This window comes from Triturus cristatus, chromosome 8 (assembly GCF_964204655.1).
Source record: "Triturus cristatus chromosome 8, aTriCri1.1, whole genome shotgun sequence".
Taxonomy (NCBI): domain Eukaryota; kingdom Metazoa; phylum Chordata; class Amphibia; order Caudata; family Salamandridae; genus Triturus; species Triturus cristatus.
The window spans coordinates 790,383,555-790,405,873 of NC_140591.1; the positions used below are offsets into that span (position 1 = coordinate 790,383,555).

Below are 22,319 nucleotides of genomic sequence, written 5' to 3' on the forward strand. Positions count from 1 at the left end.
CTGGGCTAAGTCCTGTGCCCACCAACATACTGTGCATGGCCTAAGGATCTGTGCAGCGTGGGGTTGGCTGCCTGCTAACCAACCTCACGTTGCACACGACGAACGGTCGTGTCCAGAATGGGGTTGGCTGCCTGCGGGGGAGGGGTGGCTACCTCCGGTAAGTTGGTCACAGGGCCTAAACACAGGACCGGCCCTGTAGCCAACCCCCTACTGCGCACGTCCTTCAGCCATACGCAGCATGGCATAGCCTGGCCGTGGGAGGGGGGTCTACTGCAGGCCCTGTTGCCAATCCCCTGAAGGCTGTATGCAGTGGGGGTTTGGCTTTACATATGGTAATAAAATACTACTTTACGTTTTAAAAAAACTAGAAATTCACTGAAAAAACAAACGTTAAAGAAACATTATAGTTAGGTCTGATAAATAGGTATGTTTTTGTTAAAAAATAAACTTAGAAACTCACTGAAAAAAACAAAGGTTATAGGTAGTTGAATATGTCAGTGATAACACTAACTTTTTTAACAACAAAAAGCACAGAAATTCACCAGTAATAGTGAGCAGAGCAAACTATAACTTGCACGCCCGTCATGCAATGCATATAAACGCACATATTACATTCCTCATGACGTTATATGACATTATTTATGACATCCCTGATGACATCTTGAATGACATCATTGATGACATCACTGATGAGATAATCTAATGAGTGTGTTAGGTTTTTTTTAGTTTGCACAGTGGTGGGTAACTACCATATTACTTTTCTACCTTATTTTGTACAGCCTGTGTCCAGCTAATGGGTGTGTTTACAAAACGCATGTGCTTCTAATGCATCATGTGTGTAGAGGTATTGAACACATTATAAATCTTTGAATGGAAGAGTAGCTCTGTGTGCTGATGATGACTTGTGACCAGTATGTTCCATGCAAGATTTATGTTCCGCAGAAAATGTTTCAAACAGGGCAAAGGTTCTACGGAGTAGAAATACTAAGTATTGAAAGCAGCCTTGAATCATCTCAGCATTAAAAGTTTTACATACCATAGAAGATTGTATGCACCAGGTACTAGCTTATATATATATATATGTGCTTATTTTGCTACAGAAGATGGCTATCCATAAAGTTTTCATCACAGTATGAAGGCTGCAGGTAGTATGATTTTTAGCACCTTCATACCTTGGTTATTTTAAGCGAATAATGTCTTTTTTGCCAAGTTATTCATAGAGTGTACACTGTTCTTAGTAGATACTTTTTAATACTCTGTAGCGTATTTCTCATGAGTGTTTCACTGTCTGCAAACAATGTGGCAGAGAGTAATCTCTACCCATAGAGTAAACACAGTTTACAATACCCACTTTTTTTACTCATATCAACTTTGTTTCTCATTGTGGATACGGTGACTGTGAGGGATTTGATATAGATAAAAGCTGTCCATAGTAGGGTATTAACGTTGGAACAGACGTTGAGTATCTTGAGGAACTTGTTTTTCTCTGAACAGTTGTATATAGATTGAACACCATGTGCAGTAGGTGTTACCCATCTATCTGTGGTTGACGGTTAGTTAATGTGAATTGGACTACCCATGAAGTGTATGTTACAGGGTCAATGTTAAACATATCACATGCTTGCTTCACCTAAGGGAGGTCTGTCAGTGATAGCATTAATAATGCTTCATATTATTCTGAGCTATTTTGCACTTGCTTTCAGGCCGCTATTGCCATACTAGTTTATACAGCACTGTGTGCATAAGTAGCTTGGATGATGTAATCAGTACTGTCATCAGTGATATCATAAATTATATCATTTGAGATGTTATCAGTGATGTCATAAACAATGTTATATATAGTTAACTATGTAAATTATAACAGGTGAATTTCTGGGGGGTTTCTAGTTCAAAACGTTAGTGTTATCAATGACATAGTTACCTAACTATAACATGACTTTAACCTTTGCTTGTATTAGTGAAAAAAATAATAATATATACATATATATATATAATATATATGTATATATATATTATCTACTGGCGGTCGCCAGTAGATCGTTATAGTTAGGACCTATTTTCCATAGGAAATCCGCAACATTCTATTGGGAATATCTTTGGCGCCGGTTGATGAATCTTCGCGACATTTTCCAAACTTTTGACCAGCTCCGCTCCTACCCTGAAACTTTCGTGGTGATTCGTCAAGCGGGGGGCCGAGAAAAAAAGGGGGTCCCAAAACGCGTTTTACCCATGCAATTTCCCATAGGACCTGTTGTCGCAGCTACAGCCCGAACTGCTGAACGAAATTACACCAAATTTGGCAAGGAGGTAGTCCTCAGTTCAGACTCGTACCTTTTTCTTAAATGGTGTAAATCCGTTCAGTAGTTCCTGAGAAAATTAGAGTTAAAAGTTAGTGATATCTATGGCCGGGGAGGATCCGCGGATCCTCCCCACACCCTCCCCGAACCCTCCCGAGCATGAGCTGAATGCTAATTGGCTGCCAACACTCTGAATCAGGAAGTGTTGGCAGCCATCTTGTGCCTCGGTAGAACCGAGGCACAAGAAAGGACAAAAACAAACGCGCAAAACGCGACAAGGGGGCAGGGTAGAAACACCCTGACCCCCTAGGCCTGCTCAGGGGGTCCCACAAGGACCCCCAGGGCCCCAAAAAGTTTTTTTTTTTTTTAAATCGGCGAGATTCGCGCCCCCAGCGCGAACTTCGGCCGAAAATAAAAAAAAAAGAAGCGCGGGGCTCCCGCGCTTCTTTGGTAATTGGCCCCCGGAGGGGCCAAATCCCGGGGGCAGAAATAAAAGAGTGTGGGGGGTCCCAATCCCCCCTACACTTTTGAGATTTTAGTGTGTGTATGTGATTGTTTACTCGTCATGAGATTTGATGTCTGACATGGCATCTATGAGACGCATTTCTCTCCATGACTGTGGAAGGTGTTTGATAAACGTCTCTTTTGCTCTCTAATGTTTCTGAGTCTGAGGGAAGTTTAATCTAATGCGTCAAAGTGCTTTGTAATGTCTAACCTGCCTACGGAAATGGCATTATTCTGCGTGTTTGCTCTAAATAAATCGAAAGTAATGTCTTGTGTCGGAATTTGCAAACACGTACACCTTTATTCTGCGCGGAAACACGTTAAACATCTTGACCTGTGGTTAATGATCGCAGTCAGTATTTTTCTAGCGCAGAATGATATGTGAATCATCTCTAGGCACTTAAAAGAACTTTCATTGTGGGTTTGGTCATCAGCTATGACCAGGTGTATTCTTTAGTAGCGTTAACTCAAATCCCGCAGAGTCCCGGATAACCAGAACATTTGGGGATTCGATCGGGATCGGGCCGGAGGCCACACCCCCTCCTTACACCACTCTGCAAACGCGCCCCCTGGCGCGTTTGCAGAGGGGGAACTAATTCCCCTTGAATACTGGGGGTCCCTGGGGGCCAACTAGCCCACCAGGAACCTCCAGTATGCGCCAGGGGGCTGCGTTGCAGAGAGGTGTAATGAGGCCACACCCCTTTTTACACCTCTCTGCAACGCAGCTCCATGGCGCTTACTGGAGGTACCTGGTGGCCTAGTTGGCCGCTAGGGGACCTCAGGATTCAAGGGGACTTGATCCCCCAACTTAAAACGCGCCACGGGGCGCGTTTGCACAGTGGTGAAGGTAGGGGGCGGGGCCTGAGGTGATACTGTGCAAACACGCCCTGTGGCGCGTTTTAAGTTGGGGAATTCATTCCTCTTCAATCCAGAGGTCCCCTAGGGGCCAACTAGCCCACCAGGTGCCTCCAGGAAGCGCCACGGAGCTGCGTTGCAGAGTGTTGTAAAAAGGGGCGTGGGCTCTGAACACCGCTCTTCAACGCAGCTCCCTGACGCATACTGGAGGTACCTGGTGGGCTAGTTGCCCCCAGGGGACCGCAGGATTGAAGAGGAATTAATTCCCCAACTTAAAACGCACCACAGGGCGTGTTTGCACACGTCACCTCAGGCCCCGCCCCCTTCCTTTACCATTGTACAAATATTCCTCTAAAATCAGCCGAACTACGAATTCCGATTTACTCACCTGTTATCAGGAGAGAACCCAGGGCTGCATCTTTTAGCCCAGCACTGACCCTGAAAAATAATTCTAAGCGTACTTACCAGTAACTTGTATTTCCTTCCATAGGAATCCATTGTGTGGTTTTCAGCAGAAAATTTTCTAAGTGTCCATTTTTGAAACGTACAAATATTACTCTAAAATCAGCCGAACTACGAATTCAGATTTACTCACCTGTAATCAGGAGAGGACCCAGTGCTGCATCTTTTAGCCCAGCACTGACCCTGAAAAGTAATTCTAAGCGTATTTACCAGTAACTTGTATTTCCTTCCATAGGAATCCATTGTGTGGTTTTCAGCAGAAAATTTTCTAAGTGTCAATTTTGAAACGTACAAATATTCCTCTAAAATCAGCCGAACTACGAATTCCGATCTACTCACCTGTTATCAGGAGAGAACCCAGGGCTGCATCTTTTAGCCCAGCACTGACCCTGAAAAGTAAGTCTAAGCGGACTTACCAGTAACTTGTATTTCCTTCCATAGGAATCCATTGTGTGGTTTTCACCAGAAAATTTTCAGAGTGTCCATTTTTGAAACGTACAAATATTCCTCTAAAATCAGCCGAACTACGAATTCCGATTTACTCACCTGTTATCAGGAGAGAACCCAGAGCTGCATCGTTTAGCCCAGCACTGACCCGGAAGAGTAATTCTAAGCATACTTACCAGTAACTTGTATCTCCATCCATCGGAATCCATTGTGTGGTTTTCACCAGAAAAGTTTCGAAGTGTCTATTTTCTCAAACTAAAAATATTCCTAAAAAATCGTCTGTATGACTTAAACACATTCTTTCAACTGTTTACAGGAGGTTGGCCAGTGCTGGATCCAGGATCCACCACTGAGTAAGAAAAAGTAATGATAACACTACTTACCTGCTAAGTGAATTTTCTGCCATAGGATAACATTGGTGATTCTATGTGAAAACATTTCTAAGTGTCAACTTTTAAAATACAATAATATTCCTTAAAAATCACTACTGTAACCAAAGCGCTTTTACTCAACTGTTTACAGGAGATGTCGAAGGGCTGAATCTAGGATCCAGTCCTGTGGTTAGAAAAGTAATCCATAAAGTAACTAATTGCATTTCACTAGAAATTCACATTGAGCTCAATGTTGCTTTGTGTTTGAAATTCTGTTGCCCATTGCAACAACTGTAACTACTGTACTTGAAAGTCTGTTGCCTATTTGCCAAGTAATTCATTCTGAGAAAGTATATTTTGTATTGTAATGTATAATGTAATTATAATGTAATAAAAAATATATATCTACAAATAAATAGTTTAAAAATATAGTAAATCAGTATAAAAAAAGTCAGTATAACAATTAATACATTCAAAATTGTCATTTACAAAACCTTTGAAATTCACTGAAAAAACCATAGGTTTCAGGCCTGACATAGTTAGGAATTAGCATTTCAAAAACCTTTGAAATTCACTGACAAAAACATAGGTTTCATTGGCATTATAGTTAGGCATTGGCATTTAAAAAACCTTAGAAATTCACTGAAAAAACCATAGGTTTCAGGGGCGTTATAGTTAGCAGGACTTTTCCCTCGGACAAAACCCTAGAAATTCCCCCGTGATAGTTAGTTCAGCTAAGTATAACTCGCGCCCCCGCAATGCACTGCTGATGACGTCACATATTACATCACTCATGACATGGTCAGTGACATCACTGATGACGTCATCCATGTGATAAATTAGTGCATCTACTCACACCCTTTGATATACTCAATCAAAATTTCAGACGTCCATTTTCAAAACCATAGATACTGCAATACCAATAACTACATACCCACTCATTGACTCTTGGATCTACACACACATCCACTCACTCACCTGTACAGTCACTCATACTTACAGTCACTCAGTACAGGACTATCATATGCATTTATACACCTACATAGACACTCCCACACCACCAATCATCCATAGAGGTACTCTCACACCAAGTCAGTCATGCAAATAATTAATCACACTCCCATTTACTCACCTATGCAGTTATACACACACAAGTTCACTTACTCATAAAAATAGTACCACATTCTTACGCTCTTATACAATCACTGATACAAGCACACACTCATCCATACAGCCACTCTAACAATCACACACTCTCACATATACCCACTTATATACTCTTACACACATATATACTGCCTTTCACATATGTAGTTACTCACACATGTACCACTGACATATACATTCAATCACTAACACACCCATACATACACTCACCCAACCATACAGTCCGTCACAGATGCACTCTTAAAACCATGCACCCATAGAATCACCCACTCACACATGTATGCACAGAGTCACACACACCCCACCCACACAAACACTCAGGCACCCAAACAGATACTCAGACAACCAATCAATAACCCATAGAAACTCTCATATAGCTATTCACAAAACCATGCAGCCGCTTATACACCAACAGACAGACAGATACAGACATTCACACAGTTTAGTCACTAGTCTGGAGTAAGATACATTTAATGACTCACTTATAGAGTCAGTCACGCACCTACTAAATCATCCATTCACACACTTATACACCCACTAATTCTTCCATAGGTTTTTCCCTATATATATATATATATATTAAACATATTTAAAATGTACAGAAACACACACTCACTGGATGACGTCATCAGTGATGTCATCAGTGATGTCATTTCAGATGTCATCAGTGATGTCATCAGTGATGTCACTGACCATGTCATGAGTGATGTAATATGTGACGTCATCAGCAGGCGCATAGCTAGGGGGGGGGCGGTGGGGGCGGACCGCCCCAGGCGGCACTATATTTAGGCCGGCCGCTCGGCACTGGTGGCCCATTGCGGCTGCGGCGGCCTTTATAATTTATTTAGGGACACAGAACACAGTGTCACTAAATAAATTATAAAGTCCGCCGCGGCCGCAACGGCTCGCACAGCCGGGCGGCCCAGTTTAAAAGTGTAAGCAGCAGCGCGCTGCGCACTGCGCGCACCTGACCTACTTGGTTGTAGTGCTCAGTGCGCCAGTGCGTCAGCGCCTGCTGCTGCAATCATTGCCACCATGCCGTTAATGATCTGCCCGCGTATACGTCGTTGACTCCAGCCTGCTCCAGGGCCGTCAATCTTGGAGAGCGCGCGCCAGCGCTACCAATGACGGCCCTGGACTACATTTTTGCCTGGCCCTTGCGATGAGAACGTAGCGGTGACGCGTCACGCGCTTCACCACTACGCACTCTTGTGAGGACCCAATTGTGGCCTGGGGCAGTCAGTCTGCTGCGTGGATAATTCGTTTTCTATGCAGCGCAGGAAAAAGAAGTTTGTTTATTCCTAATCACCTTTCCTGACCCCTTCATCTGCTTATCACATCGGGCTGTGACACAAAGTTTGACTAAAGGAGTAGTAGGTAAGAGAATGTGTGACTATTTATTTTTCTTTTAAAAATATGCGCAGGCCCAGCAGAACACGTACTTCGTGTGCGCTTCATAATTTAAACAGTTTTTATCATTATCATGGCTGATGCAGAACAACAATAAGACAATAACAAATGTCCCAATAACGCTGGTGATTAATGATCCGCTGGAGAGCAATAATTTGTCTGTTAGTAGTTTTTAAATGCAGATGAACTGTATTTTGTGTGGAATCTCAGTGGCTTACTGCCTTTGTCACAGAGATCCTCCTGTTACTTGCAGTTCAGAAGTTACAATCCTAACATAGGACAGTGACCAATGAACTGTCACCAAAGACCTGCATACAAACATGAATGGTATCGTTTTTTTGTTTTGAGATATAGTTAGAACTTCCTCAGTCTTTCATCATTCTAATGTTGCTAAAATGAGTATGTTTGGGCAGAGATACATTTTTATCAGTAAAGCTGACCCCCATGGAATACTCTTTTAAATCCTAAGGTTGTGTTTCCCCAGACCAAACCCTCTCAAAATATACTGCCCACCAGTATGGATGACATGTGATTCCTACACCTTGTAATCCTCATTGGCTTATGTGACATTCCCTGTAGACTGATTTACATACTTGTATGATTCATTGTCTCTGTATATTGTGTTCGTGGTGTAAAGTGCTGACACACTACACTGATATGAGTAGCGCTAAACAACAAATGCATATGAGAGAGGGGCTACGGAGCGATGAGGGGCACTGGTGGAGGGTGGCAGTGAGGGAATCTGAGGAGGAGACTTACTTGCAAGGAGAATAATTCAGGAGTGAACAAATCACGGCAGGAAATTACTAAGATCGAAACGCCGTCGACTACAATTTCAAAGTTCCCTAATATTGTTTAAATGATTTGGGTTCTTTTGAACTTTTTTTCAATGCGATGCAAAGTTTTTATTGTCACTAAACACTTCACTTCACGCACCCTCACTTATGTATGTGTGAGCACTGTATATAATGTTTATTCTTGAAATGCAAAAATGACAGAAACGGAAGCTACTCCATTTTATGATGTTTAATAAAATGTGATGCCTTCCTCTACTCTTCTGTGTCCTTGCATACGTTTCTGAATTGGATCCGGCTGGGTTCAATATATCAATGAATGTAATTGAATTTCTCTATAATTAATAACTGTAGCCTTGCTACTTGAGGATCCCTGACCTCACCAGACCACTGTCTTTTTGAACTACACATTTACTCTTTGGCCTCTCTGGGGCGAGATCGGAGCTCATTCAGAACGCTGCTTACGCGCTGGCTTCTCTGATGCAATGGCATCTAAGGGGTGAGCGAGGGGAGGCAATGAGTCTGATGGTGCAAGCCACCTTTCGTGACATGACTTGCTGTTGTGACGTCAGCGTCCCCCCACTTCTTTTTTTAGGATTTGTGCCCTGGGTGACAGTGAGGGAATCCGAGGAAGAGGTCATGGTGTGGAGGGGGAGCTAGGGTGAGATAAGGGGCACTGGTGGATGGTGGCAGTGAGGGAGTCCAAGGAGGAGGTCATGAGGGGGAGGGGCTATGGGGAGATGAGGGTCACTTGTGGCGTGAGGCAGTGAGGGAATATGAGGAGGAGGTCACTAGGGGGGCCATGGAGGGATGAGGGGCACTGTTGGAAGGTGGTAGTAAAGGTATTTACGGAGAAAGAGGTTATTAGTGTGGCGCCAAAAAAGACTTTCGCATCAGCGCTAAAGTCGGCCCTGTCATGGCCTTTCTGTTTTTGTTTATTTAATTAGCAGTCGGGTCATAAGGGCTACTGTGGAACATACTTTAAAGTGCATGCTAATTATATTTACTGCTATATTCAATGTTTTAAGTTTGAAGGTGATTTTACTAATGTTTTTTCCGGGAAAAAGCAAAGTGGAGCCCGATGGTGCCTGATATGGGACTGGGGCCCAAGGTCAGCTGTGAGATAAGGTGCCCTGGAGAGAGGAGTAGTGGATAATCAAGCCTGTAAGGGAGAGCGTTGCCGAGTCCGGGGTCAGGTGGAGGTAGTAATGAAGAGGGATTCTCCCTGAAGGCTCGCACAGAGGGAGCCTGTAAGGGAGTGTGTTGCAGAGTCCGGGGTCAGGTGGAGGTAGTAATGAAGAGGGATCCTCCATGAAGGCTCGAACAGATGGAGCCTGAGTAGTATCACTTGCCTGATACTCCCACCTCAGAAACCTCCTCTTCCCATCAAAGGAACATTACATGGAAAGTGATAATATTTAGAAAGAGATTTGGAAAAGAGTGAGTTTTACTGTTCCTTATAAGACTAAGAAGAGATAAAGGAGGGCCCTGAAGCAGGCCTGCCCAGACATATATGTGACAAATCGAGCCCGCAGTGGCCCACCCAAATGCACCCTTGGACACCCAAATAAAAATTCCTGGAGCCGGGCCTGATGTGTGGCAAGAATATTTGTGCATGTTTGTTGTGTGGCATTGCTCTGTGGTGGTGACTGTTTTTAAGTTGCCTCACCTGGAGGCATCAGACTGGGCCTCAGTGGGTTTATCCTGCTGGCTACGATGCATGCTAGTATTTTACAAGGAACATTTATGTGCGATGGGGATAGTGATATGTATGGTAAGGGTTGAATGGTCACACAGTGTTAAAGATCCTCAACCCTTTACGTTCAAAGAATGGGTGAGCACAGCTCTAAACGGTTTGAAGCTGAAAGCATGGCTCTCCACAGAGAAGAGGCATGGGGCTTCAGAAAGCATTCCATAAGCGATCAATGACTGGGTGAATATTAATCAGCACAAATGGGTTCAGCACTATTCACAAAATTGGTAGAGAATTGTAAACAAAAAGTCCAAAACGTAAATGGAATTTTCTTTGAAAAAGTCTTTTCTTTATTTCATTTTTTGATGTATATGACGAATCATAGCCAACGCGTTTCGTCTCCTAAGCAGAGACTTCTTCAGGGCTTCAGATAACATTATAAAGTATTTCTCTATATATTTTGAGCTATCGGCTGAAAATTCCAGTGTTTCAAAATCCTTTTTATGAGGTAGATTTTATCAAGATATCATAATGGCCCGTGAAATTGACTTCATGTAATGTGAATAATCAGGCGAACTACAGAACGCAGGCGTATTTAAATTCCACGCTCTGCAAGATGTCTCACCAGAGGGACATGGTAGCCCGTGCTTCCCAGTATCAGCGATTACTAGCAATGGGTGTATAATAATGTTAACAGACAAATCTTGTAGTTCCAGCATCTGAGCAGTACTTCCAAAATAAAGAACCATTACACACATTAAAATCCCACTCCACATTGAGGAAGAATGTAACAGCTTGGACCCAGGGGCTTAGTTGATCCTCGACCATTTACATTCAAACAATGGATGTCTGAAGCTGACAGCATGGCACTCCACAGAGCAGCCCTGCCCTGGCACTGCCTCCCAGCCCGTGTCTCTCTCGGCAGTGGCTCCCTTCCCGTGCTCTGGGTAGACTTGGGGGTAGGTTACAGGCTCAGCCCACAGGACAGGCGGCTCTCAGCTTCCCACCATTGGCTGCACTTCCAGCCCATTAGGAAATTGAAGCCCTCTCTCCGGTTGCCCGAGCGGCTAATGCCGTTTTCTGGAAACCCTCAACATTCTCTTTATCACTCCTTGGCCTCTCTCCCTCACGCACTCCCCATTCTCTTCATCACTCCCTGGCCTCTCTCCCTCACACTGGCCCTCCTCATTCTCTTCCTGTCTCGCCTGTTGGTCGCCCCCCTAAGTATGTGCATCTACAGTCCCTCTACTAGTTTTCCTGCCTCTACTCCTTCATTACCTACGGCTGCTCTCTGACACAAGCCTGACCATGTTATTGCACGTTCTTTTTTCTTCCTGCATCGCGTCCTCTTCCATGAGGTCCCCTCCCTGTCCGGAGTGTGTCTTGCTGTGCATTGCCCTCCCAGGTTCTTTTGTGCCCTCCGTCCCCAGACGTGAACCAACCCCTGCCATAGAGACCCTGGCTCTGGCTGCCACCACTGTGGAGTGCTGCTGGAGGCTGAGTGAGGTAAGAGCTAAACGTTTTCAGAGGGGATATTTAGTGAGTGGCAGAGTGGCAGCATAGCTGCCAAGGTTTCAGATGTGTGACATTTTCTCATAACTTCAGTGTAATTATGATTGACATTTCAACGATTATGAGCATAGCTGCCAAGGTTTCAAATTACTATGTGTGACATTTTCATAATTAAATTGTAATTATGAGTGACATTTCAACGACTATGAGTGACACTTTTTTGCGAGCAAAACTCAAGCAATGAAGAAGAGGGAAACATATATATCAGTAATTACACCCATTTGAGCAATGAGAAACTCTAAGAAGACTTAAACTGGTGCAAATGTCTGCGGCGGCGGACTCATAATTGCAATAAAATTATGAAAATATCACACCTAGCAATCTGAAAGCTTGGCAGCTATGCACTTTGAGGCGGCTCTTTACCAACTGACGTTGGAACTACTCAAAACAACAATGTACAGTAGAACTCTTCTTACTGTGTATCATCTGTGACTTGTCCATGCACATCAAGGGTTGAATCTCTTTGGCAGTACACCCATTTAAGTCATGTAGATTGCACAATTTTCTTCTCTAATGTATAATTCAGATGTAGCTTACTCAAATTATTTTAACTTATGTTGGTAATAGATTTTAATGGGCACCTCTAACAGCGGGTCACAGTAGTATAGCACAATACAGCCCATCCCATAATCTCCATGATTATCTCATGTACATCCAGGGTTCGATTCCCTGGCTTTACATCCCTTAATTTTCAGTTTGATTGTTATTGTCTTCTTTAATTTATCCATAATGTGTGGTATTAGTTTGGCAATATATTTAAATAGACACACCTAACAGCATCTCATGTAAGTTTAGCATAATGCAGCCTACCTGGTATGTTCAAGACTCACCTGTGTAAATCTACTTCCTTTAATCTAGATGTATTTCACTTAAATTTTATCAGCTGACAATCACACTTAAACTGCATGCTTGATGTCGTCTTTGTCTTGTATCTATTTATTTGCCCTGCACATTTCTTTATTTCGAAACATTGACCATTCTTGGCCGACATCACTGTGGTAGAACATGCTTCACCGCCTACGAACCAATAATGCCCAGGGCTTGATTCTCAGGTAGCATCTTTCAACATTCCATTGCATTGTTTGCTCTCTTTTATTGTAATTAATTTTCGAATTACATTTGTGACGGTTAACACTTAACGTTGCGCCGAATCTCTGTATTTCCACCAGATGACTTTGCATTACATACACATTATGCAGCAACAGTGTTTTATGCAAGTGTGTTAATGCGTCGCACATGAGTGTTGCAAACAATCATCTAACTGGCCTCCTCCAGGCGGCAAACTATCTTATCTTATGCTGCATGCAGTCTATTTTATACTGTGTGTAATACAATATTTAAATTAATTGCATACATACTCTGCTTTCTGTCACAGGCCGTGCCCTCATAGCAGCATAGATACAAGTCACTATTCTGTGCGCCAACAAGGATTCAAATCAGTGACCCTCCGGCTACAGACTTAGACATCTGAAGTGATCAAATCAACCAACTTGAGTTTTCTGGCAGCGCAAAACATTCCCCGTTGAGCTAAGATTAGGGAGCCTTTTAGCCATTTGAAGGTCCTTATTTTCATTTCTTTACAGTCTCCTGCTGAACTTCCATCTATCGTACCCTAACCCAACCCTCTTTCACTTCTATACAGTTTCTCCTCTCAACAATTCATTGTCTTTCTTTGACCTGCACCTCTTACCTACTGTTCCATTTTCCTTTTCACATAATCCCAAGCCTCTGTTTTTATCTTACATTCACCACTCTTTCCCTCACATCTATCTTTTTGAGTTTCTTTTCACCTTAAAATCTTCCCCTTTGCACCAGTTTCCCATTCCGGTGTGTCCTATACCTCACTCTTTCATTCTCTCAGAGAATTTCACTCCGTTACAGCTCAGATGCTCGCCTACCTATCTTCTACCGTCACCTTCATGCTTCACAGTGCTCTACTCCATTCAACATTAAGTCAAACTCTTAATCTCTTCTTGCCTATATCTCAAATGCATCTTTATGAGTCTAATTTTCTCACTTCCATCTTCTTTGGTTTTACCTCTTGAGTGCAACTAGAACTTGCATTCTATCACATTCCTGTTTTCCTCTCGCTTCCACCTTTTTTCTCACATTCGTTGTTTTCTAGACACACTCTCGTCCCTAGTACCCCTTCACTCCTCTAATTGCTTTCTCTTTGTTCTCTTCTCATCTCCAGTAGTGTCTGGTATCGTATTATAGGACAATGTGTTTCTTGTTCGAGAAAGAATATGCACAATACCAGGCAGAGCTGTTCTGGACCAGCAGATTTAGGTAGTGCGAGTATCGCTGTGAAAGACCTATTTATTAATCTCCTGACATCTTCTTCATTTGTTGCCTTTCTGTAGCAGGCTCTCGTGGCCTCTTGTGTGCTTGTTTGTTAATTTAATGCCCGCCAGTCAGCTATTATGCTCACACACATTTGTTTTTATTAGGTATATCATGAGTGCATTTAAGCCCATTATGAGATTTAACAAATTTGATTTTGCTTTGGGGTTGTGCTAAAAAAGTGGCGCAATCCCAATGCAAAATCTGGGCCTCAATTAATTTTACATTTTTTTTAAAACCCTGCCACAAAGAAATTGGCAACAAGGAGAAGCATGTTAGTAGATCTTGTATGCTTAATTGGTTACAAAGTCTGCATTTTCTAATATTTTTATAGGGTTAAGGCATCTGCTGCAGAGGTGCCCAGTAACTATCAGGGAATAATAATTGGTGAGAACCCTGGAGGTTAAAGTATTTCTTGGAGAAATTTCTGTTATGTGTAGTCCCAGATCTGACTCAAAGTAGCATAGAAGGTTAATGTGCCTGTAAAGCACATCATGTAATATGCAGATGACAGATTTGTTTTAATGTAGCTAGTTAAGGTTACTGCTTTGAACACAGATCCTTTTGGTACTTGCAGTTCATAAATAGTAAGCCTTTTAATATAGCACAGTTAACTTTGTAGGATATGTGACTGCTACAACTTTTAACCCTCAATGACTCATGCAACACATCTTGTACACTGATTTACACGCTTGCATGATTTATTTTCAATCTGTATGTTATGTAAATCGCTCTGAAACCCTGCATTGGGATGTGTAGCGTTATAAAAGAAAGTAAAATAGTGCTATTTAAATTGTGTTTAAATACTGGGACAGACCAACACATCTGAGATACTTGCAGTTCATGCACTTACATAAAGGGGCCAAACAAAGTCAAAAGCATGCCTCTCTGAAGTACCTGTGAAGATATAACCAGCTGTGTGCTTTTGTTTCCCTCCGTTGTATTTACTCTGGGGGCCCAGCAGGAGCTAAATTATATCTATGCCCGCAAGCACTGCACTGCTCACAAAATGTACCTCGCCGGCGAGTTGCCACGCTATGACAGCTGGGACGTGATGTGACGCCCCCCTCCATATGGTAATCAATGTACAGAATGGTCAGATAACAAGACAGTGGGGGTTACAAGGTGTAAGAGTTGCATGCCCTTCTTAGCTCACTGTATTTTATTGCAATTTAAACAGAGCAGACTACAAGCTAACATTTTAAAATGGATGTATTTATCCGTTATTCTTTTTATTATGAATATCTTTCTTTTTCTTATTCTTTCAAGCTTAGTTAAGATGAAGCGAATAAAACCAAGTGGTGCAGCCTTTAGAAAAAAGAAAAAGGCCAGAGAGGAACAATTAAAAAAGTATGAAGGTGCACTACTGAAATACCTCAGTCGCGAAACAGAAACTACTAGTACTACTACTACTGTTACTGAAGCAATTTCCGATTCTGAATTCAAACCATCATCAAAGTCAAGTGATCCTTCAACTTCAACAAGTGATAAGGGGTGTAACCAACAAGAAATTCCAGCTGTTGACTTAAAAGATGTTGGTCTTTGGCCAAGTAGGATTGAAGATGACACGCGTATCTTACTGGTAGGACAAGGGGCGTCTGTGGTTCAACATCTAGATTCTGATTTTGGTGAAGTCATTCGTGAGGGTGCTTTAATCAAAGGACGAACCACAAAACTTACACGCGAGTGGTTTTTTTCAAACTCTGCCAAATAATGAAAAAATGTTGAGATCGTAGTTGGTGTACTCTCCTTCCAAGAAAGCTCTTTACTGCTTTTGTTGCAGACTATTTGCAGACAGAAGTCATTCAAATTTTGATCCTACAGATGGATTCAACACGTGGTGGAAACTCAATCCTAAAATTTTCGATTATGAATCTAGTGTGGCCCATGTTCGATGTTTCACACAATGGAAGGAGTTGGAAATTAGAATCCGATGTGGAGCAACAATTGATAAAAAGGCACAAGAACAAGTTGAAAACGAAGTAAAGAAGTGGAGGGAGATACATTCAAGATTGTTGGATATCATTAGATTCCTAGCTAAACAAAATTTGGCTTTACGGGGTCACCGAGAAGGAATTCATTGCAAGACTGATGATGAACCTGAATCAACAGGAAATAGAGGAAATTTTCTAGAATTAGTTCATTTGTTGGCGAAATACGATCCAGTGCTACGTGAACATACTGTAAGAATTAAGCTGGGAAAAAAGTATGCTAAATCCTATATGTCGCCTGCTATCCAGAATGAGTTTATAGAACTTTTGGGAGAAAAAGTAAGAAGCAAAGTTATCGAGCAAGTGAAAGCAGCAAAGTATTTTTCTATGATATTCAACAGCACCCCTGATATTTCTCATAAGGATCAGACGAGCCAAGTTTTACGCTATGTTATGATCAATGGAAATAAAGTGATGGTTGTGGAATCATTTGTCGATTTCATTGAAACAAAAGGTAAAAACGCTGAGAATATTTCAACTATGATTTTGCAGAATTTAGAAAGCAACGGAATTGATATTCAAAATTGTAGAGGACAAGCATATGATAATGCTGCTGTGATGGCTGGTCAACATACTGGCGTTCAAAGACGCATCAGGGAAATTAATGGAAAAGCAGAATTTGTCGCATGTACAAATCACTCGCTGAATTTGGCTGGTTTACATGCAGCTTCTGTTGCTGTGAATTCTGTTACCTTTTTTGGAACTGTGGAGCGTTTGTTCGTGTTTTTTTCTTCCTCGACCCATCTCTGGGATATTCTGACTTCAGTCACTGGCCAAAGTGTCAAGCTTGTAATAGAAACTCGGTGGAGTGCACGGTGAGATGCTGTGAGTGTTGTAAAAAAAATTACTCAAAAATCTTAAGTGCTGTAGAACGTTTAACTGGTGAAGAAGAAAATAGAGTTACCAGGTCAGATGCTGGTGTGCTGCTTGTTGCTTTACAATCTTTTTCCTTCCTGTGCTTTCTTGGCCTGTGGGAATCCGTCCTTGTAGAAATTAGCGACACTCAGGTCTACCTCCAAACCAAAGGATTGAATATACAACAATGTGACATAAAACTCAATGCTTTAAAAGCATTTCTAACTGAAAATAGGTGTGAATTAGTTAACAATTCAGTTGCTTACGCCAAAGAAATTTGTAATGATCTTGGGATATTCATGGATCGTCGGTGTAGAAAGAAGAAACTAATGGCAGGTGAAGAATCACGAGATGCTGAATTGTCATACGAAACTGAGTTGAGGAGAGAAATGTTTTCTTCACTGGACAGAGTGATCCAAGAAATCACCACAAGATTTCAACAACTTCATGTTCTTGCTGAAAAATATGCTTTCCTTACTCCATCGAATCTTTTGAATGATAAATAGGAATGTCAACTAAATCATTATCATGATGACATTAATGAGGAAGAGTTCCTCGTTGAGAGAAAAGGACTTCAGAGTTTTATTTCTGTTGCTGCTACGCAACACGAAACAGAGACCTGGAAGGACAGTCCCCTTGAACTTTTGCAGTTTATTCTAAAATACATTCTTGAGAACTCCGTTCCAAATATTGTAATACTACTGCGAATTTTCCTCACAATTGCTGTAAGTGTTGCTGGTTGTGAAAGGAGTTTTTCTAAATTGAAATTGATTAAGAATTACCTAAGATCTACAGTGCTTTACGTTTAAGAAATCTTGCCATACTGTCTATAGAACAGCAACTGAGTGATGAAGTAGACTTCGACGATGTCATCGATGATTTTGCCAATAGAAAAGCAAGAAAAATAACATTTTAGAATGTTGGATTTAAGTTTTCCTTGAAAACTAAACATAGTGTTTTCATTTACTTTCCTATACATCATTATGAATTTGTGTTGTATTTTTGGTGTGTATTAAGAGGGGCTGCTAACTAAAACAATATTTTTTTATATTATTACAAGACCTAATAATAAAGTCATATTAACCTTAGTGTTGTTTTCAGTGAATTTGCTATAATGAATTCATGTCTGTCTCCCTCCCCCCCTCCCCCTTCTTGTGCAGGGGGCCCTCCCGCCATGTTTGGGGTACAGATTCTGAGGTGGGCATTCGGGACCCCGGGCCTCTCATCTGGGAAGAGGCCAGAGCGGTATTTGGCACCGAACGACAGGTTATTGATAAAGATCTGATTGACTGTCCTAATCCTCCGCAGTTAACCGGTCGATGGCCCCTCCACTCCCCTCCCTTCACACACCAGGGGCTGAAGGTAAACCCCACCCGGCAGTGTGCAAGCCTTGCCATTCCGTACTTGACACATTATTATGATTTTACTGTTCTTGTAGACTTTTAACACTGTTGGTTACCATGAAAGTAATGTGAAAACAAAATCTCAGAAAAATGTAATATTTCTTGTTTCTTCTGAATATTCAAGGAGTGCCGCAGCGCCGGAACAGTTTGTCCCGGGTCTTGGATAGAGTTGAACAAGTTCCCATGGCCCCCACAACTGTGTTTAAGGATTGTGATCATAATGTGTCGCCCCTCCCTGTATTTTAGCTTTGGGCCCCCAGGCAGGCTGTGCACCATGTGTGTGCTGAGGCTGCTGTGAAGGAGAGATGTACTATTACAAGCTGGTTTTGGGTACCAAGAGCACATGTCTTTTCATTCCCAGGGAGTTGGTTGCTGCTGCTTGGAAGTAATGACAGGGAGCGACCCCTGGTTGTTGCCTTTGGGCCACCAGAGTGGGCTTTGTATCCGGTCTGTGTTGGCAAGGTGGAGCTGACTGACCCCTTTGTGCTGCGTTTAGTTTTAAGGGCACACAGTGAGTCATTCCCTGTGAATAATTAATTTGCTGTTTTTGAAAGATAAAGAATCACAGGCTTCGACACTGTTAAGTTGGTTTTGGGTCCACAGAGCACATCACGTTCGTGCAGGTCCCCACTGCTTTAATGGGGTGGACCATGATGTATGGTCATTTAATGTCAGCTGTAGATGAAGGTTACATGAACAGTGTCATGTATGTGCATGTTTGCATTGTGTTGAGGGGATTACCAGGTAATTGTTCACACAGCTCTCTGATGGATGTCACATGCGTTTTTTTGAGTCCCCAGATAGATCATGCAGTCTGTGTGTTCTCTTTTGTACTGCCAGTCACCGGTGTATTCAACTGTGTAGCCTTGGACCGTGTCATGTATGTGCATGCAACTTACATGATCAAGGTAACTATTAGCGGCGATACTACGTGTCTCTCGGACCTCTTTGAAGTGGGGGGGTGCAGCAATCTGAGGGATAGCCCCGGGCGCCACAAGCTCTAGCTACGGCACTGGTCATCAGCAGTGCATTGCGGGGACGCGAGTTATAGTTAGCTGAACTAACTATAACGGGGGAATTTCTAGGGTTTTGTACAAGGGAAATGTCCAGCTAACTATAACGCCCCTGAAACCTATGGTTTTTTCAGTGAATATATATATATATATATACACACACATACACACAAGAGCGCAAGACTAAACCCATGACCACATTTTAAATCCCTCTAAACCTTAGGTGTGAGACCAATGTTTTGTGTTTTTTTCTGAGAAGTGTAGTTTTCTGTATTTAGTGGTAGCTATATTAAAAGGAGCAATATTGGAATGGAAACGTAATTTTAGCCTCTACGTTTTTGATGAAAGTAAAATCGGGTTCTTTTTTTACCAATCAAACTAGAAAAATCAGCATTTCTGTACCATAGAGTCAAATGTATTCTACAGCTGACACACAGTTTAACTACTCATCCTGCAAAACAATCTTTTAACATGCATAAGTAGTTTTTTAACAAGTAAATAGATTTTTTGTTTGCTGATATGTGACATTTATGGTTTTCAGTGTTTGAAAGCTTAGGGTTAAACCCCAACAACACGTTATTTCAACTGAAAGTGAAATTAATTCTGACGTTTTATTTGTTTGTAAGTCAACCAACACCGACCGTGTGTTCCATAGGGAGCCTGGAGGCCACTTGCACAGTTTACCTTTGCAGAAAAAATAATATTCACACAATAGATAACATGAGTTTGACAAAGATTTATTATCAGAAATAAATCCAGGAAATTCCAAAAAGGCTTTGAATTATACACTAAAAGGAGACATTTGTGGTGCTGTGGGCGAAGTCGAAACAACATGTTCCTTTAGCACACTCTAGTGGTCAATCGTGAGAAAGCACCACATCTACGTTATGAACATAATTTTGAATCTATTTTTTTGTTTTCGACTCTGTAGTTATGGCGCGCAGCACTTACATACGAGAAACATTTTTTTAGATATGCATATATACTTGTACATACATAGTACATTCAATATAAAAGGGACTATCTATTCAAATTATAAATATTAGGTTATCCCGGACGGGGAGAGGTGTAGGGGTGGGCGGAATTTGCGTAATCGCGTTACGCAAATCTCCGCGAAACGGTAAAAAATCTCCGCGAACATGCAGAAATTCCGCGAACACGCGGAATTGCTTGTTCGCAATGCTTTTTTCCTGTTCGCGATCGCTGTTTGCGTGCTCGGGGTGAAATATCTCGCGAACACGCATATTGAGAACGCGAACAAGCAAAAAATTTCGCGAAGTTGCGGAACGTAGATTTTTGCAATTTCGCGTTCTCCGCGGAACGCGAAATTACCCAAATTTCGCAAATTCCGCGAACGGAACGGAATTTACCGCCCAGGCCTAGAGAGGTGGCACTTTGGAGAGTGCAGGAGAAAGGAAGAAAAGGAAGCAGGAACAGCGAAAACAGGAGGTGAGCCTGCACTTGCCTCCTACTTTCGACCCCGTGGCTAGATGCCGCTGATGTGCGGTCCCCCGTACCCCGCTCTCTGAAGAGTACACCTCGCCAGATACAGGACCGATGAGGAGTCCTCCATTCTTACCTGCCTGCTGACTGTTGACTCAAGGAATGCCTCCTCCTGTTTCCTTCAATCGCGTGACTCGCCACATACACGAACGGTGAGGATGCCCCCATCCCAACGATAGCGAGAAGATAGATCATGCTTTGTAAATTTTTATTTTTTATTTGTCTAACCCTAACAGCTTCTACTTCTATTAAAATGTAACCTTGAGCGAATCTGCAACTTGTATATATGTAACTCTAACCACTAGTATCTGTAGTAGACTTTTGTACTTACTACCATTCTTATATGAATTTAGTTTTTCTGTTTGTATCTTTTATGTACCTCATGCACTCTGAAGTTCTAATGTAATGTAACTGGTCCTTATGTAAAGCGCTCTGACACCTTTGGAAAAGTTTGCGCTATATAAAATCGTGTTAAATAAATAAATAAAATAAATGTCTTTCACTTCAGTCTGTGCCTTCACCCACAGAACTTTAAACCTACGTCAGAACATCCTTCAAACAGATGTTAAATTTCTCTAAAGCTTTTTTTAATTTTCCCCAAAGCAAACGCTTGGGTGATTCATATACACATAAGGCGTCATTTAAGAGGAAGTGACGCAGTGCAGCACCACAGGCCATTTTGCCACACTGAGTGGCGTCATTTTTAAAAACAGGGATGCGCTGATACAGCTACGCGCACCCCTGTGCTTTCCCCTGCGCCGGAACTAAAACAGCCAGCTGTGTACAAACACAGGCACCCATGCACCCTGGTGCAAGGGTGCCTGCCTTGCAGGGATAATTAAAGTTGTGCAGGAAGACACACCTTCCTGCATAAAAACTATAATTGATGGAGTTTTTATCTTTCTATGTGTGCTGCAAAATGCGGCACACATAGAAGAAAAAACGAGGAGAAATAGAAGTGTTTCTCCTCGTTGCGCCACTCTTACACCTTCCCTCATTATGAAACTTTGTAAATCTGGGAATCAGCCACGCCAAATACAACGCATCAGGTGTTAGAGTAATGCATTTTAGTGCTGGTGTCCGCATCACTGCACTAAAATGCATAAGTTGCGCATTGTAGCACCCTGGAACCTCCCTACAAGGTGCGCGTACTAGGAACTGCAATTAAATAGCAAACACGCTGGCAGTGAGTGCACTGTGCAACTTTAAGTGAGTGCTCTTTTTCACAATAAACTGACATCTTTCCGTCTAGTTTGCTTATTTGTTGTTTACTTCACCCCTCATCAAGTCTCCAATTAGGCCCGCACGAGGTGGGGAATCACCTTCAGTCAGCCGGCGCTGTGAGTGAGGTCCTATGTCAGCACGTTGTCTAGATAAACATTATCAGACAGCCCCTCACATAGATCCGGGTATGGCACCATGTCTGTTGCTGTTTTCCAGTAAGGTACCTGCCCCTGTGACCAATCAGTGTGAGATTGGTGCCCATAGGCAGCCATTGAAGGGAAAGGCTGGTAGCTTCGTTTTTCTGGAGTAGCGCCCGTATAACGATGGAGAACGCTGCACTCATTAGCAGTGAGGCAGGACTTTTTTCCATGTCTTGACGGTCTGACCCACCTGAGCAGCCTGAGGAAGACATTGC

At 42.3% G+C, this 22,319-nt stretch overlaps 1 protein-coding gene and 1 long non-coding RNA gene across 5 annotated transcripts in view; one reads left to right on the top strand and one right to left on the bottom strand.

The window, feature by feature from the left end:
- Positions 1-22,319, bottom strand: part of LOC146805091 (CTP synthase 2) — a 1,453,753-nt gene that overhangs the window by 1,231,251 nt on the left and 200,183 nt on the right. The gene's annotated exons all lie outside the window — the stretch shown is intronic.
- LOC146805092 (uncharacterized) overlaps positions 1-22,319 on the top strand; it is a 320,554-nt gene that overhangs the window by 167,768 nt on the left and 130,467 nt on the right. The gene's annotated exons all lie outside the window — the stretch shown is intronic.